Genomic DNA, 18,763 nt, shown 5'->3' on the forward strand with positions numbered 1-18,763 from the left:
AACGAAAAGCAAACAGCCAAAACTCACAGGCTAAGGGAGTGGTCCTAAAGGATGAAGCCAAGACCTGCTCAGAGAAAGAAGGGCACATCACTTTATGAAGCAGTCACTAGTACAGCAGCAAGGGGCCAGAGCCACAGCTGGCTGGAGGTACTTGCTGGAAAGGGAAGGCTCTGTGTGTGTGTGGGGGGGGTGTTGTGGGCTATTTGTACACTGTGTGAAGGTGCATTTCTGTGATTGGTTTAATAAAAAGCTGAATGGCTAATAGCCAGGCAGGAGGTATAGGCGGGACTTCCAGGCAGAGGGAGAGGAAGGAGGAGTGATCTACGTGGATGAGAGAGGTGGGATGAGACACTGAGGAAGCAGGATGGGCGGAACGTGACAGAATGTAGATTAATAGAAATGGGTTAATTTAAGTTATAAAAGCTAGTTAAAAACAAGCCGGGCGGTGGTGGCGCACGCCTTTAATCCCAGCACTTGGGAGGCAGAGTCAGGCGGATCTCTGGGAGTTCGAGGCCAGCCTGGGCTACCAAGTGAGTTCCAGGAGAGGCGCAAAGCTACACAGAGAAACCCTGTCTCAAAAAAACAAAAAAACAAAAAAAAAGCTAGTTAAAAACACAAGCCTAAGCTAAGGCCAAGCTTTCATAATTAAAGTCTATTTGTTGTTACCTGTGAACTGGCAGCCCAAAGAAAAATCTGACTCTGTGTGTGTGTGTGTGTGTGTGTGTGTGTGTGTGTGTGCGTGTGCGCGTGCGCAAGGAAGAGAGGAAGGCACCCTGAGACCCAGGCTCCCTGCCCCTTCGCATCTGGGTCATTTCCTGACCTAGGAGCTGAGTGCCGCAGGCCCCGTCCTGCCAGACCTTGGAGGCTCACCCTGCACACAGAGAGTACCCTGTACTCTTGTGCTGGCTGTGGGTGCTTGACTGGTTAGGAGCACAGACACAGATACCCAAGTGCTGGACAGACACATCAGAAATCACCAGGTTCCCAGTACCCAGAACTTGGATGCCCCTATACTTGAGGGAGCAGCCATCTGTGGGAAAGCGTGAAGGAAGGGCAATGGCCTGGGTAGGGTAGGAGAAGAGCAGCTGTATACCCGGGAGGCTCAGGAAACAAGTGGCCATCGGGGGCAGAGGGGACTGAGTCAGATTCTAACACCCAGGTCTGGTACACTGTGGGAGTTAGATACTGAGGCCAGGCAGAAGCCCACTGAGGTGGAAACTGGCTAATGCGTAGGAGGGAGGACCCTTGCCGTCTCCCATGTGGCTTCTGCTCCAGGACGTCTGTGGCCAGACTTTAGAGCTGCCCCATTGTGGCTGCTAGTTCATCAGGTGAAATGACCTATGCAAGACTGGTCATGGTGGTGCATGGCTCTGATCCCTGTAGAGAGGACGCAAGAGGACATTTGTGAGCGGGAGGCTAGTCTGGGCCACAGACCAAGTTTAAAGCCAGCTGGGGTTATATTGTGAGGCCCTCTCCTGGGGGAGAAAGAACAAATAGAGACTGAGTGTGCACCCTGTGTGTCAAAACCTTAGCTAGACTCACCTTCCCTAAGTGCCTCCCCCGGGGCACTCGAAGAATTAGAGACTTGTGTCAAGTCTTGGGACAAGTGTCAGAGGATATTTAGAGAGAGAAACGTTTTCCCAAAACACTACCGCTTTGCACCTAGAACACATGCTCATTATGTGGCAGCCGCCCCCCCCTACACTTATTATGAAAAAAAATTAAAACCACCATGGAGGCTGCTGCGTGCCTGGCACTGTCCTCAGCCTGGGGCAGAGGTTCTCAGCCTTCCCCATGCTGCAGCTCTCTAATACCGTTGCTCACATTGTGGGAACCCCAGACCATCAAATTCTTTCTTTTAAAATGATTTACTTATTTTTATTTTATGTGCATTGGTATTTTGCCTGAAGGTATATCTATGTGACAGTGTCAAATCCCCTGGAGCTGGTGTTACAGACAGTGGTGAGCTGCCATGTGGGTGCTGGGAATTGAACCCGGGTCCTCTGGAAGGGCAGCCAGTGCTCTTAACCGCTGAGCCATCTCTCCAGCCCCAATAAAATTCTTTTGTTGCTACATCCTAACTATAATTTTGCTACTGTTATGAATCGTAATGTAAATATCTGATATGGGACCCCAAAGGAGTCATGACCCACAGGCTGAGAACTGCTGGCTTAGAGTGTAAACTAGCCTTGACTTTTTTTTCCTGTTACTCTTACTGATCTTTTTAAACCTTGTATTTTCTGGTCCTTTCTAATAGGAACTGAACTTTCATGCCCTTCACTTAGCACCACGCAGATTCGACTCCTGAGTCTCTAACATGAAAATTTTAGCAGGGTCTTCTGGTTCAGGCCTGTAAATTCTAGCTACTTAGGAGTCTGAAGCAGGAGGATCCCAAGTTCAAAGCCTGTCTAGGGGCTGGTAGTATAACTCAAAGTGATAGAGCACTCGCCCAGCATGTATGAGGTCCTCGACTAAATTCCCAGCACCATAAAACAGAACAGTACTAATGAACAGATGACGAACTCCTACAGTCTCAATACTTGAGAGGTGGAGGCAGGGCAAGAAGGGTGAGGAGTTTGAGGCCAGGCTGGAGTGCTCTTCCAGAGAACCCAGGTTCTATTCCCAATACTGATGTCAAACAGCCCACAACCACCTTGAACTCCAGCGCTAGAGATTCTCACACCCTGTTCTGGTTTCCAGGAGTGCATGCACACGTGTACACACATATACAGAGAGAGCGCTAAAAGTAAAACCATTTTTAACTTTTTTCATTTAAAAAGTGTTTCAGATCTATTTACGTGTATGAGTGTTTGCCTGCATGTATGTACACCATACATGCCTGGTGCCTGCAGAGGTCAGAGGAGGGCGTCGGATCCCCTAGAACTAGAGTCACAGATGGTTGAGAGCCACCATGTGAGTGTGGAAAACCAAACCCTGGTCCTCTGGAAACAAACAAACAAACAAACAAACAAGCAGGCAGCTTCAGTGAGACTGTCTCAAAATGAGAAGTTAAAAGGCAGCTGGGGTTGTCGTGTGCCCAGCTCAATCTTCAGCACAATTAATCAACTAATCAATTAATTAAAATGAGAGTGTTTTCAAGGGTTGAATTTTAAATTTTTTTCTTAAAATGCCCATCATTTATTTTTAATCAAGTCTTTAGATATAAGAAATTTTTTTTGTTTGTTTGTTTAACATTTTTTTTTTGTCTGTGGGGAAGGCTTTGCCCTGGAGGAGATGGGAATGGGGGTGGGTGGGGGGAAGGTGAGGGGGACGGGAGGGGGGAGAACAAGGGAATCTGTGGCTGATATGTAGAACTGAATTGTATTGCAAAATAAATTAAAATGAATTTTAAATTTTAAGTTTCCCTCAAGCTATAGAAGAGGACCCCCACCCCCACCTGCTGCAGTGGCTGTCGTCTTAGAGCCTGCCTCAGGCCAGAGGCTGCTGGGGTTGTTGCTGGAAAGCTCCATCTAGTCAAACTTTTCACTGTTGGGAGTCTTCCCGTCTCTTACTGTCTAGTTAACATGTCCATATGCGGGCACTGTGCTGTGAGCCCCACACATCACCTCACTTGGTTGTTACTTCAGTTCCCTCATTCCCCCACAGAGGAGCAGGCAGAGCCTGGACTCTGGCGACCTCGGTAGCCCTAGCTAGCGGACAGCATGAACCCTCCAACCTCCGAGTTCCTTCAAAGTCTGGGAGAGTCTTTCTCACTCTGAGCATGCCAGAAAGAGTGCCTGTCCCAGACAGGGTCCTCCGCAGGTGAACATGCTACCAGTGAGCGGTTTGAGTTCAGCCCTTGATCCTCTGCTCTCCCGGGAGTCTCCACAACCAGCCCCTTTCCTGGCCTTGAAGCAGCCCTTAAATGCTGGGTACTGGTTGCCTTCTGCCCCTGGATAGGCACCTGCTCCTCCTGGCTTTCTTGAAGCTCACTGGTCACTCATGCCCCTGGAATCACAGGCAGGACATTTTCTTACTGCCTCCTGGTAGCCTGGAACTTGGCCATGAACATTTAGCATCCTGGAAGCGTGGTAGCCTGTTCTGCTGTCCTTTAGTCCCACACGGGAAGGTGGGATAGTAGATGGGAATGGGAATAATGGTCCCGGGGACCCCCACTGGGCTCCTCCTACTTTCTCAGAGGAAACCATCCCCCACCCTTTGCTTTGGGTTTCTTAAGTCAGTTCCAGATCAGAGATCCCACGATGTCACCTTTCCCTTCAATCTTTAATTTAAAATTATTAACCCGGCCGGGCGGTGGTGGTGCACACCTATAATCCCAGCACTTGGGAGGCAGAGCCAGGTAGATCTCTGTGAGTTCGAGGCCACCCTGGTCTACAGAGCGAGATCCAGGACAGGCACCAAAACTACACAGAGAAACCCTGTCTCGAAAAACAAAACAAAAAATTATTAACCCTAGGGGTGGAGGTAGACATCTGTAACGGCAGACCCAGGTAACTGAAGTAAGAAGATTGAGGCTGGCATGTGGATAAAAGTGAGCGCACACCCCCCAGTTTTGTTTTAATTACATTTACTTTCAGGAAAGGACAGCTCATGGGAGTTAGTTCTCTCCCTCCACCATGTGACACCCCAGGATTGAACTCAGGTCCTTGGGTGTTTCAACAAGGGCCCTTACCTGCTGAACCATCTCACATGCCTTCCCCACTCCCAACCCCTGGGAGAATGAGAAGTTTATTAGAAGAGTTATTGATCCATGCACAGACAGTCTACGTTTCTCTTCTATTGCTGTGACAAAACACCATAAGCAAGGCATTTGGGACCTCACGGTTCCAGAGGGTTAGACCCCATGACCATCATGGTGGGGAGCGTGGCGCAGACAGGGAGGCATGGCGCTGGAGCAGTAGCTGAGAGCTTTATATTCCCGATCTGAAGGCTGCAGGCAGACAGCCACGGGGCCTGGCCTGAGCTTTTGAAACGTAATCCTTCCCTAAGGGTTCCACCAACTGAGAACCAAGTATTCAAACACATGACCTATGGGGACCATTGTCAAACCACCACAGATGGCAGCAGCTTGGGGGTGCTCCAAGGAAGGGTCAAGGTCCATCCAGTACTAGAGGCAGACAACTTGGCAGGGCTCTAAAGAGAATCGGCTTGGTTTTGTTTTTTCTTCTTCTTTTCCATTTTCCTTTTGTGTTTGTTCCGAGACATGGTCTCAGCGTCTCTCTGGCTGGCCTGGGACTCACAGAGGTCTGCCTAACTCGGCCTGCCCAGGACTTGCACCACCACACCAGGCCTCTTTTTCATTTATTTTCTTTCTTTTTAAAATTAAAACGAGCTTTTTATTGGTTTAACTCACATGCCTGACACAGCCAGAACAGACAGTTTCTACCTCCATCACTCCAGTCTTCCCCATCCGGGAGTTTCTGGCTTGTCCCAGGAGAAAAGAGTGTCCTGGGCAGGGATGATGGCCGGGAAGAACGTATGTATGGGACTTGAAGGGGGCTTAGGGTGATGGTGGAGGGAATGGGCACTCCAAGTCCACGCCTAAAACATCCGTCCAGGAGGAGAGATGTTGACCTTCGCAGGCCCCTCTTCCTCAACAAACGGGAAGAATTAGGGTTTCTTTCTTTTCTTTTCCTCTTTCTTTCTTACTCCCTCTTTCTTCCTTTCTTCCTCTTTCTTTCTTCTTATTCCTTTTGTTTTGTTTTTGAGGTAGGGTTTCACTGTGTAACAGCCCTGGCTGTCCTGGAACTTGCTCTGTAGACCAGGCTGGCCTCGAACTCAGAGATCCGGCTGCCTCTGCCTCCCGTGTGCTGGGACTAAAGGTGTGCGCCACCGCCGCCCAGTTTCTTCTTTTGAAGTTTTTTTAGTTATGCACCCTTTGGGGAGACTTCAATGAGTGGTTCTGCCCTGGAGCCGATGGTCTCCGGCCCACGCCGGCTTAGTTATACCTAGGAACCCTCTAGTGGCCGATTAAGGCATGACTACCCTCACCAACACCAACAGCACCCGCGTGTCCTGCCTCTCTTGGTGTCCTCAGAGGCTGTTGCAGCCTTCACTCAGGAAACGAAATCTCCCGCCCCACTTGACCACCCAGGCTGTTTCCTCTCAGTTACAAAGCTTTTCATCCTCACCCTCAGGAGGCACTCCCTAATGCACACGTAGCTGCAGGCGCAAGAACTCATACAGGCTGACTGAGCCCTCTCTCCACCTCACTGAGAGCACCTACTGGTCCTCTGGATCCAGTATGAACCCCATTCTGGGCCTTGCCTTTCCTCAGCACCCGTTTCTGGAGTCGGCATCTCTGTTACCCGCACACCCCCTGCCCTTCTGTCCTGGGCGTCTGCCCTTCTGCCTCGATGACCTCCATCTGCCTTTTTCTGTCCACCCTCCGACACCTAGCTTGACCCAGCCTAACCCAGAAAGGCCCTGGCCATCCCTTGCCCAAGCCCAGGCCTGCTTCCCATTGTACTTCTAGCAGGTGCTGAGCTCTAGGGAGCAACATGAAGGAGCAGGATCCCTCTGGCCTGTGCAGAAAGTAAGATGCTCAGAATTCCAAAGCATCTTTTCACAAACAACCAGCTAGACACACTCTCCCTGTGCCCAGAGCCCACCCTGGTCCTTAGCCAGGGGCAGATGGGCACCCTGGATAGTGCAGATGCTGGTCACATTTTATGCCCTACAGTGGTAGGTGATCCCAGCCGCCTGGCTCACACTGGTAATGTGGAGGATTCCACCAGACAGCAGCGTGACCCAGAGGACACAGAAGTCACACATCCCCAGTCTGCACCCTGCCCCCAGCCTACACCAGACAGCACACTCCTGGCTTCTGCTCAGTAGTGGCCAGTGATGGCCGGGGCTGCACCACTGTGCTGCAGGAAATGGACCATTAGGCAGACATTTGAAGTGGCCAGCACCGCTCTGCTCCACTGTGGACAACCTGGACCTTGGTGGAGTGGGATAGACATAGGGGTTGGGTGGTGTGTGAGCATCCACACAGTAGACCTGGGCTCAGCCACACCTGCCACTTCCTATTGCTCATCACTATCCAATCAGAGAGTCACCTGTCTGTGACTTTGGTGGACTCTAAACACTTGGTTTTCCTTCGTTACAATCCCTTAGTTTGTAGCCAAGCCAACTGGACTGGAAGGCCTTCCTCAACCTCCAAAATCCTGAGATTATAGCCATTCCTTGTTCCTTGATTAAAAAAAAAATTACATATCACAATTGTGTTGGTATGAAGTCAAACATAATCTAAGTTAGACACATTACACACCCATTCTTTTTTTTTCCAATTCTTGTTTAAATGAAATTATGGAGCTTGGGGATGTGGAGTTGGTAGAGTGTTGTTGCTTGTTTTTGCTCTCTTACTCTTTTGTCTCTTTGCTCTTTTGGGGGGCCACCACCCAGCTCCCAAATAAATATCACAGAGGCTTATTATTACTTATGAATGCCCGGCCTTAGCTTGGCTTATTTCTAGCCAGCTTTTAACTTTAAATTATCCCATCTCTCTTTTGCCTCTGGGTATTACCTTTCTCTTACTTCTGTATATCTTACTTTCACTCTTACTCCATGGCTGGCCCCTGGCATTCTCCTCTCCTTGTTCTCTTGCTCTTTTTTTCCTCCCAGATTTCTCCTTCTATTTATTCTCTCTGCCTGCCGGCCCCACCTATCCTTTCTCCTGCCTCACTATTGGCCGTTCAGCTCTTTATTAGACCATGAGGTGTTTTAGACAGGCAAAGTAACACAGCTTCACAGAGTTAAACAAATGCAACATAAAAGAATGCAACACATCTTTGCATCATTAAACAGATGTTCCACAGCATAAACAAATGTAACACATCTTAAAAAAATAGTCTACTACAGTAGAGTGCTTGCCTAACTTGCACAAAGCTCTGGATTCAGCCCTCAGTATTGCATAAACCAGATGTGGTGGCCCAAACCTGTACCATAGACCAGATGTGGTGGCCCAAACCTCTAATCCAGCACTCGGGAGGGAGAATCGGGGAGGATCAGAAATGCAAGGCCAGCCTCAGCCACACACTGACTGTGAGGCCAGGGCTATAGGTGAGCTGCTTCGTGCAGATGCTGGGCCTTGAACTCAGGTTCTCTGGAGGAACAGAAGCACTCTTAACTGCTGAGCCATCTCAAAAGTGCCCAAGGCACTATGCAGGCAAGTCTAGTGGCTGAGCTCTTCCTGTCCAGGTCTACTGTGGGTACCTCTGTGCCATGTGGGTACCCTCTTGGGTGCTGCCATGTCTTCTCATCCTCTGTCCCCATAGCAGTCCCAGAACTTTCCGGCTGAGCCCAGGGCTGCTGGCTCAGCAGTCCCTGACGGTGGTCCTGGGTTCCTGGGTTTTACAGTGGGTGTTCTCGGGAGGGCAGGAGATCCTAGGCAAGCAGTCATTTGACATCAGGGTAGCCCTGCTGTCACTGGCCAAGGCCAGCCCAGTCTACTGCCACCTGGCAGGGCAGCTCCAGCATGGCCACCGAGTCCCTTGACTCCCACAGGAAGGGCAGCTCAGAACCTGTAGAACAGCCTGTAGGGACAGTCAAGTACTGCCTGAACCTAGGGCCTCTTCTCATCTTTGACTAGTTCTGTGCCTGAGGATGGGACGAAGGGACAGAAGTTGACTTCGAGGGATCTAGGTACCAAGGGTGGAGCTGGGAGGGAGAGCGTGGCCTGGTTGTCATCAGAGCTGGCTGCTGTCCCACAGTTGGTCACCAGAGCTGATGTCTGACAGGCCTGATTGATGGCCTCATTCAGCTGAGCCCTGGCAACAGGACAGGGCTGGGACAGATACAATAGAGAGGTTAGGGGCTGAGGCATGGCTATTGTGTTCCCAGGAGACAATGGAGACACCTCCTCCTTTCCCTGTGGCCCCGTCTGCCTGTCTACCCATAAGGTCAGCTTCCCAGGACTCCTGGCTCTCCCTTCACCCCTCCTGAAACTAGATCAGCCTCTGAATAGGGAAGGAACCTGCTCAGGCTCACACAGCACACACCTGTAGCAGGCTTTCCCAGACCGCCAGCCCCCAAATCATGACATGGAGACTTATTACTTATGAATGCTCAGCCTTAGCTTATGCTCAAGTCTTTTGTATTTTTGTTTTGTTTTTCTTTAACTTAAATTAACCTGTTTCTCTTTATCTCTACATTTTGCCTCAGGGATTTTTTTACCTTTCCTTCATTTTGTGTGTCCAACTCCACGTCTGGCTGGCTGGTGTCTCCCTCTCTCTCTCCCTTGATCTCTCCTCTCCTCTCCTCTCCTCTCCTCTCCTCCCCTCCCCTCCCCTCCCCCTCCCCCTCCCTCCTTCTCCCTCCCTCCTTCTCCCTCTCTCTCTCTCCTTGAGCCTAAATTCCTCCTATTTATTCTCTCTGCCACTAGCCCCGCCTACCCCTCTCCTGCCTAGCTATTGGCTGTTCAGCTTCTCATTAGACCAATCAGGTGCCTTGGGCAAGGTAAAATAGCAACACATCTTTACATAGTTAAACAAATGAAGCATAAACAAATGTAACACACCTTTACACAGTTAAAGTAATATTCTGCAACACAAACAAATGTAATTTGTTGTATTCCACAATACGCACCTTACGCACTAGAAATTTCAACCTTACAGCCCATCTGACTCCAGGGCGCAGACCACATACATGGTCAAAGAAGCCACAGATATCTGTCACTAGGAGATTCAAAGTCTTCTGCCGATTCAAAGCCAAGTACAGAAGCACAGGTCCACAGTCACCCACCTCAGAAGCCCAGGAGCATGACAGAGCTGTGAAGCCACGTGCACAGACACCCCTCCACAAATATCACAACCCATTATGCAGCCTGCAAGTGGGGTGGGGCCGTTGGGCGGGCAGCAGCAGCCTTTGAGAGGCCTACAGACCCACGCCTCTGCTAGGAATATTCTTCCCCATCTTAGGCCCTAAGTGCTAGCCATATGACCCTTCAGCTCACCTTCCAGACCTTGGGGCCTTAAGAATGTCTCTGTGAGTTCGTGCTTCCAGAAGGCCCTGGTCCCCTAGCTGGCTCCCGCAGCCTCTGTGCAGCAGGCCTTCAGGGCACCCTGCTTCTGTGGCCTCCTCCTTCACTCCTTCCCTCCTTGGCCCACCTGCCCACCCTTACGTCTCCCCTTCCCACTCTTGCCTACCACCTCCATCCAACTTTCCTCTCAGATCCTGCTAGATCCAGGTTGCCTGGACCCCTAGTGCCTCCCCCAACTCCAGCCTTATAGTGGGGGGGGGCATGTCTACCAGGCCCTGCCCTCTCAACCCCACACTTCTCAAGCAGCTCTAGGTTTCTGCCCTCGCCTGGGGCCCCTGGGCCTTCAGCATTCCCATCAACACTCAGGTGCACAGTGCGGTGCCTCTGACCTTCATTTGGGGCTCCCAGATTCTGGGGAGTCAAGTTCTAGGGTCAGGGGCTAAGGCTGCTGTCCTTCCTCTTGTCCTGTGTCCTCTGGAGGCTAGGCCTCTCTCTGTTTTTTGTCCTGGTCCCCCCACACCCCTTACCCCACTGCTTTGGCCTCTCACATAGAAACATTTGGGGCAGGAAGAATGGAGGGGGCTGTGAGAACAGGGAAATGTTGCCCCTTTCTCAGTCTCCAGAGCCTCAGACCCCCTCCTGGTCCCCTCAGACAACCCAATGAGAGTGAAGTTCTAGGCAGAACTGGGGTATCTGCTCCACGAGTCCATCTCTGAGCACCCAAGGCCTAGTCAGTGGTGACTTTAGGGGTCTTGAGTAGGAATGCCAAACCCCACATCTCTGAGCAGAGCTGATGCCTCAGGTTCTGAGCTAGGGCCTGGGGGTGGGGGGACATGACTACTTTATCCCGTTAGCTCAGCTGCAGGCCCAGCAGCCCCTCACCATTCATAGTCACTTCCCAAAGCTGTTCTGTTTTCACTGGGACAATGGAGTTGAGTCATCGGGTCAGGAGGTCGCCAGCCACTGAACGTTGGGGACCTCCACTGGCCCCACCCTAAAGAGGAGAAAGAAGCCATGGCCTCCAATCCCAGACTGGACTGGCCACCTAAACCAAGCAAAAAGTGGGGCTGCCTGCCACCGAGTGAGCCTGGGACTCAAAGGGAGCTAGCTGGTTTGAAAGTTGTTATTTGTATCTGCGGGATATCTATCCCCTGAACTCCAGCCTCTTTCCTAAAAACAGAGCTCCCCAAAGAGTAAGAGCGGTTCCTAGAGAGGTGGGTCTGTCATTGCCAAATGGATCTCCGCCTCCCGAGTGTTATTTATTAAGCGGCACAATGTCGTTCATTAAGCGGTGCTGTTTACTGTGTGAGAAAAGCCATGAGGTAAAACAAAACCCACTCTAAGAGTTTATTAAGGGAAGGAAGTAGAAGGGGGTTCTTAGGCCTATGGAAAGATCGTGCAGGAAGAGAGGGGAGGGATAGGTGAAACTCACTTTTTATAGGTCACCCTCCCCCGAACATGTGCATATGGGCTTACATAGCTATGTTATACATGTGCATAGATTATGTAGGACTTAAGGCCCTGGGATGACTAAGCATCTTGCCGGCATATTTGCAGTCATGGGGGAGTGGCTAGGAATTCTAACACCGAGTGCTGGGGTTAAAGGCGTGTGCCACCACTGCCTGGCCTCTATGTTTAATCTAGTCTGGCTCTGTCCTCTGATCTTCAGGCAAATTTTATTTGTTAGAGTCCAGACAAAATATCACCACACCCCAGAGGGGCCTACTAAGTCAGAGCAACCAGGAGAGCTAGCCTAAGTCCCTGTAGTAAGTAGTTCATTTTAATTGTTAACTTGTCACAATCTAGAATCGCTTGGGAAGAGTCTCGTTGAGGGATTGTTTAGTTAGGTTGCTTTCTGGCTGTCTGTGAGATTATCGTGATTGTGTTGATGGATGTGGGAGCCCACTGTGGGCAGCACCATTCCCTGGGCCGGGGTCCTGGCTTGAATGAGAGCGAAGAGTGGGCTGAGCAATAAGCATGCATGCATTCCTTCTCTGCTGCTGACTATGGATGGGATGTAAGGAGCTGTTTTAGGTCCCTGATGCTAGAAATAAGTTCCGGGTTGCAAAGAAAGAGACTACCATTTCAACTGAAGTGTCTGGACAAGCAAACACTGCTGTTTGTTGACCAAGAGCGTGAATTGGGGAAGCATGAACACACCTAGACAGGAAGTTCACTTGGTTTTTATTCTACCTCAGGTGGTGGCTGTGTCTTTTTCCTGTTGGCTGGGGTCCGACCGCACAGTCTTGTTCAGTTGGCTAGTCTAAAAAGAATTGGCACAGACGGAATGAAGGAGGAGGGAAGAGTCACCGCTTCAGGCCATCGATGCCTAGAACAGAGCAGTCTGTGCTGTGTAAATAAGGGTTTTATTGGCTGGGGAGGGCTGAAACACTTGCATAAAGTCTTACAAGGTAGGGAAGATAAAAGATTTTTTTTTTAGATTTATTTATTTATTATGCATACAGTGTTCTGCCTGCATGTATGCCTGCAGGCCAGAAGGGGGCGCCAGATCTCATTACAGTTGGTTGTGAGCCACCGTGTGGTTGTTGGGAATTGAAATCAGGACCTCTGGACGAGCATCTCTCCAGTCCGATAAAAGATTTTAATTCTTTGTCCTTAACACATTTTATAGTATTCAATAGAAAGACTAGCCAGGTGGTGGTGGCCCATACCTTTAATGCCAGCATTCGTGAGGCAGTGGCAAGTGGATCTCTGTGAGTTCGAGGCCAGCCTGGTCTTCAAAGTGAGTTCCAGGACAGCTAGGGCTACAAAGTGAAACCCTGTCTTGGGGCGGAGGGTGGGGGGGAAGTAACTTGGGGAAAAGAGAGTGTGTTTATTTTTACCTTATAGGTTATAAGTCAATTACTGAGCAAAGCCAGGCTAAGAACTCAGGGCAGAGACCTGGAGGCAGAAACTGACGCAGGGGCCACTGAGTGATGTTGCTTTCTGGCTTGTTTCTCATGGCTCATTCAATCTACTTTCTAACAGCACCTAGGGCCACCAGCCCAGGGTGGCATTGCCCACAGGAAGTTAGGTCCCCCCCACATTAATCATCAATCAAGAAAATGTCAGGCATGATGGCACACACCTTTAATCCCAGCACTCAGGAGGCAGAGGCAGGCAGGGATCTCTGTGAGTTTGAGGCCAGCCTGGGCTACAGAGTAAGTTCCAGACCAGCCATGGCTACATAGAGAGACGCTGTCTCAAAAAAGAAAAAGAAAGAAAGAAAGAAAGAAAGAAAGAAAGAAAGAAAGAAAGAAAGGAGAAAGGAAAAAAATATGTGTATGGATGTTTTACCTGCATTATGTCTGTGCACTTGCATGCCTGGTGCTCACAGAGACCAGAAGAGGGCATTGGATTCCCCGGAACTAGAGTTACAGGTGGTTGTGAGCCACCACACAATTAGAATCGAACCCAGCTCCTCTGCGAGGGCAGCCCATGCTTTTAACCACTGAGAGCCATCCCTCCAGCCCTTACCTGGAATTCTTTCATAAACAAGAGTTTTCCAGGGCCAGGGAGATGACTCAGACGGCAAAGTGCTTGCTTGCACTCAAGCGTGAGGACCCAAGCTTGACTCCAGCGCTCTTATGGAAGCTGAGCGCTATGTGCACCTATGATCCCAGCAGCAGGAGGTAATCTGTGGCTCAATGGTCAACCAGTCTCCCTGAATGGGTGAACTCCAGGTTCAGAGAGATTCTGTTTCCAAACAAAGAAAAGTGGAGCGAGATTGAGGAATATGCCCTATGCACTGATCTCTCGCCTCCACATACGTGTACACACACACACACACACACACACACACACACTCACTCACTCACTCACACTTGAGAACTTTCCAAATGGAAATGGAAAAAAGGGCTGGGTGGTGGTTAGCCTGGTCTACAGAGTTCCAGGACAACCTGAACTACACAGAGAAACCCTGCCTTGAAAAACAAAAAAGAAAAAAAAAAGAGAAGAAAAGAAAGAAATGGGAAAAAAAGAAGGGAGGGAAGAAGGTCTTTTCTTTTTTTGTTTTTTGTTTTTTATTTTTCGAGACAGGGTTTCTCTGTGTAGCTTTGGTGCCTGTCCTGGATCTTACTCTGTAACCCAGGCTGGCCTCGAACTCACAGAGATCCTCCTGGCTCTGCCTCCCGAGTGCTGGGATTAAAGGTGTGTGCCACCACTGACCAGCAAGAATGGTCCCTTACCACCTAGGACAACCAGGTGACTCCCAAGGTTCACACAGAAGGGACCAAGGCTCTGTTCTTTCCTTAGCTGCTCTTTTCTCTGTCTGTACCTCCCACTTTAGTCTTGCTCCCAGAAGACACTCTTTAAAACCCTCTGTGTTTCCAGTGCATTCGCTAATCAAATGCGCCACTGGCAGCCAGACAGGAGCCCTGTGTTCTTTATGATTGCCCATTCTTCGCTCTCTTTGTTTGGTGGCACATACTTCCCAGACCTGGGAATCACCTTTCCTCCAAGGAGCTGAGCCCGTATTCTCCGAGCTACCCGACTGTCTTTGCTTGTTAGTCTTTTCAGTGATACTTTCTGGGGATCCGCTGCCGCCGCCGCGGCCACCACCACCACCACCACCGCCACCACCAGCACATACACTTGCTAGGGCCTCACATGCTAAACAAGAGTTCCATTCTTTTTTCCTTTTGGGGTGTGTGTTTTTCCATGTGTGTGCATCACATGTGTGCCTAGTGCCCACAGAGACCGGATGAGGACCCTGGATTCTCTGGAACTAGAGTTACAGATGGTTTGTGTCTGTGTGGGCACCTATGCAGAGATCTGAGGTCAACTTCAAGCTGTTGCTGCTCAGGAGCTGTTCACCTTGTTCTCTTTGGGTTTTTCAGACAGGTTTTCACTCTGTAGAGCAGTCTAGCTTCAAACTCACAGAGATCTGCCTACCTCTGTCTCCCTGGCCCTGGCATTGGTGTGTACCACCACATGTCACCTACCACCTTGTGAAAGGTTTACAACACGCCCCCCACGGTCGGGCGTGTTCGCATATGCCCAACAGACACTTCCACCTAGCCAGTTCCAGGTCAGGATAGCCATTTCCGGGTCAGGGCATCTCGCGTGACCAAGATCTGTGACGTTCCATTGGCTACGTAGGCGCACAACGTGGCCATGTGATCTACGCGCTTGCGTGTAGTAGTGACGCTAATCTGTCCACGCCCAGCCTTTAAAATCCGGCACCATGTTCCCGGTTCCTTCTTCTTCTTCCTCCTCCCTCTCCACACACGTGTTTCCTGCAGGCCTGTTCACTCTCTGTCCCTTTACCTTTAATAAAACTCTTGTTAGCGGATTCTGTCGTGTTTTGTGGCATTTCCTTGCAGGGTAAGAACACAACGCAGCCGAAAAACTAACACCTTGTAATGTTTTTTTTTTTGAAATTATGTCTCTCACTGATTATTAGGTCAGTAAACCTCAGCATCTGTTTGTTTCTGCCTCTGCAGTGATGGGACCACAGGGCTTGGCTTCCTTCTTTCTTTTTATTTTTCTCCTATTTTTTGTTTGTTTATCTTTTTATTTATTATTTTTTATTTTTCAAGACAGGGTTTCTCTGTGTAACAGCCCTGGCTGTCATGGATCTCATTCTGTAGACCAGGCTGGTCTCGAACTCAGAGATCAGCTTGTTTCTGCCTCCCAAATGCTGGGATTAAATGTATTTGCCACCAAGCCCTGCTTTTAGAAATGCCCCCCCCCCCCCCCAGGGCTGGAGAGATGACTCAGAGGTTAAGAACGCTGCTTGCTCTTCCAAAGGTCCTGAGTTCAATTCCCAGCAACCACGTGGTGGCTCACAACCATCTGTAATGAGATCTGGTGCCCTCTTCTGGCCTGCAGGGATATGTGCAGGCAGAACACTGTATACATAATAAATAAATTTAAAAAAAAAGAAAGAAAAGAAAGGAAATGCCCCCCAACCATAAATATCTGGTGTTTATATTTTATTTATTTATCTTCGCATGTATGGATGCCTTGCCTGAGTATATGTTTGGGCACCATATGCATGCCTGGTGCCTGTGGAGCGTGGGATCTCCTGGGACTGGAATTACAGACAGTTGTAAGAAGCCACGTGGGTGCTGAGAATGAAACCCGAGTCCTCTGGAAGAGCAGTCAGGGCTCTTAACCACTGGCCCGTCTCTCTAGTCTAAGAAGTGCTCTTTGAAACACAAGTGTTTAAAAAAGCAGATTATCACAATAAATAAGGAAAAAAGGGAAGGAGGAGAGGAAGGAGAAAGGAAGATAGTACATCAGCCATGATGGTGCAACAATGTAATCTTAGCACTTGGAATTGAAGACAGAAGGATCAGGAGTTCAAGGCCAGCCTGAGATACTCCACAAACAAAATCAGGGGCTGGAGAGAATGGACAATAAAATGTGCATCATTCAAGCTTAGAGGTCTGAGTTTTGTTTTTTTTGTTGTTGTTGTTTATTTGTTTGGTTTTTTTTGTTTTGTTTTGTTTTGTTTTTTTTTTTTGGTTTTTCGAGACAGGGTTTCTCTGTGTAGCTTTGCGCCTTTCCTGGAGCTCGCTCTGTAGCCCAGGCTGGCCTCGAACTCACAAAGATCCACCTGCCTCTGCCTCCCAAGTGCTGGGATTAAAGGTGTGCGCCACCACTGCCCGGCTGTGGCCTGAGTTTTATACCCAGCATCCACATAGAAACCAGAGCATGGCCAGCTATGACGGTAGAATGGCACCTGCCCTCAGTCTCAGCATTCATGAGGCAGAAGCAAGCAGCTCACTGAGTTTGAGGCTAGCCTGGTCTACATAACAAGTTTCAGGCCAGGGTTAAATAGTAAGACCTACCTAAAAAAAAAAAAGCAGGATGTGGTGGCTCACACCTTTAATCCCAGCACTTGGGAAGCAGAAACAGGCAGGTCTCTGAGTTCGAGGCCAGCCTGGTCTACAGAGGGAGGTCCAGGATACACAGGGAAGTCCTGTCTTGAAAAACCAAAATAAACAAACAAACAAATAAATAAAAGTGACTGGGAGCTTTGCAAACCGTACATGTAATAGCAGGCTTGTGTTTGAACAAGAAACATTCTCACAGTTCAATGACCAAAAGCCTAATCCCCAGGTCCTGAGTTACATGTGACACCAGGATCATTAGTCAAGGCCAGCCTGGTCTACTAGAGCAAAACCCTGGGACTAAAACACAAAACCCCAAACCAAAGCCTTGTCTCCGGTCCTGACAGCAAGAGCAGTTCCTCACGTGGAGGAGGGGAGGAAGCATCAGCAGGAGGGAGGCTGGCGGAGAGTGCCTAGCGGAGTGTGCCTAGTGGAGTGCCCACCTGGCATGCTCAAAGGCCTTGCACTGGATGCCCAGGACTTCATAAGTGCGGCAAGGTGGCTTGTGCCTGTAATCCTAGTACTCAGGAAGTGGATGCAGGAGGATCAGAAATTTAAGGTCATGCTCAACTCCCTGTATGGTAAGTTCAAGGACAGCCTGGGCTACATGAGATCCAGTCTACACATACACACACACACACACACACATACACAGAGAGAGAGAGAGAGAGAGAGAGAGAGACAGAGAGACAGAGAGACAGAGAGACAGAGAGACAGAGAGACAGAGAGAGAGAGAGAACAGGCTGCTCAGTCTTTTCTCAGATTCTCAGAGTTCAGGCCTCAATTTCAGTTTCCTGAGACTTGAGCAAGCAGTTTCTGGGAGGGCCATGAACAAAACACACAGTCCTTGCAATAGCTCCCTTTCTGCACGTACTCTGACTGCTCAAAGTTCAGCCAGTTGTTTACTGTCTGGACCCTTCACCAACTTAGAGCTATGTTCAGGAGTCAGTGTGAAAGCCTGAGCCACTGAGTCAGCCCCCACAGTCAGTACCTGCTAGGCCAGCCGACCTCCATGGCAGCTCAAGGACAAAGCCTGGGACTTGTCCAGGCCTGCCCAAAAATGGATAACTGGAACCCCCAACTAACCCTACCCATTTAAAAGTTACTAACATGATTGCCACTCACATAAACCAATCCTGAGTCTGTTCCTATGTAGTCTCTGGACCTCAAGCCCCCTTGCTTTAAAAACCCTGCCTCATTGCTACTCAGGGTCTCTCCTGTTCTGCTGCTGCATCCCGCAGAGACTCCCAAGTCAACTCCTAACAATACAAAGACTCTGCTTTTGCATCTTGATGGTCTTTGGGAGACTCTGGGTACAATATTTATCTATAAAGTGGAATGAAACATGGATACATCAATCTAAAATATGCTAAGTGAAGCCAGGCAGTGGTGGCACATGTCTTTAATCCCAGCACTTGGGAGGCAGAGGCAGGGGACTCTCTATGAGTTTAAGGCCAGCCTAGGCTACAGAGTGAGTTCCAGGACAGCCAGGGCTACACAGAGAAACTCTGTCTCAAAAACAACAACAACAATAATAATAAGTAAATGAAATAAAATAAAATATGCTAAGTGAGTGGTGGCGCACGCCTTTACTTTAATCCCAGCACTCGGGAGGCAGAGCCAGGCGGATCTCTGTGAGTTCGAGGCCAGCCTGGGCTACCAAGTGAGTTCCAGGAAAGGCCCAAAGCTACACAGAGAAACCCTGTCTAGGAAAAGCAAAAAAAAAAAAAAAAAAAAAAAAAAAATATGCTAAGTGAAAAAAATATAAAAGATCACAAAGTCTATGATCTCCCTTATATGAAATGTCTAAGCTGGGCATGCTAGCTGATGCCTGTGAAACTTGCATACATTCCTGAGGCCCGCGGGGCCACCTCACTCCCAGAGAAATGCTGAGCCCTAAAGACTTTAGTCCCTAAAGACCTAGGGAAGAGATGCCAGGTGGTTGGGTCCCGCCCCTCCATTCCTCACTCAGCTTCTGGGC

This window comes from Peromyscus californicus, unplaced genomic scaffold (genome assembly GCF_007827085.1).
Source record: "Peromyscus californicus insignis strain IS unplaced genomic scaffold, ASM782708v3 Scaffold_9__1_contigs__length_137607984, whole genome shotgun sequence".
NCBI lineage: Eukaryota > Metazoa > Chordata > Mammalia > Rodentia > Cricetidae > Peromyscus > Peromyscus californicus.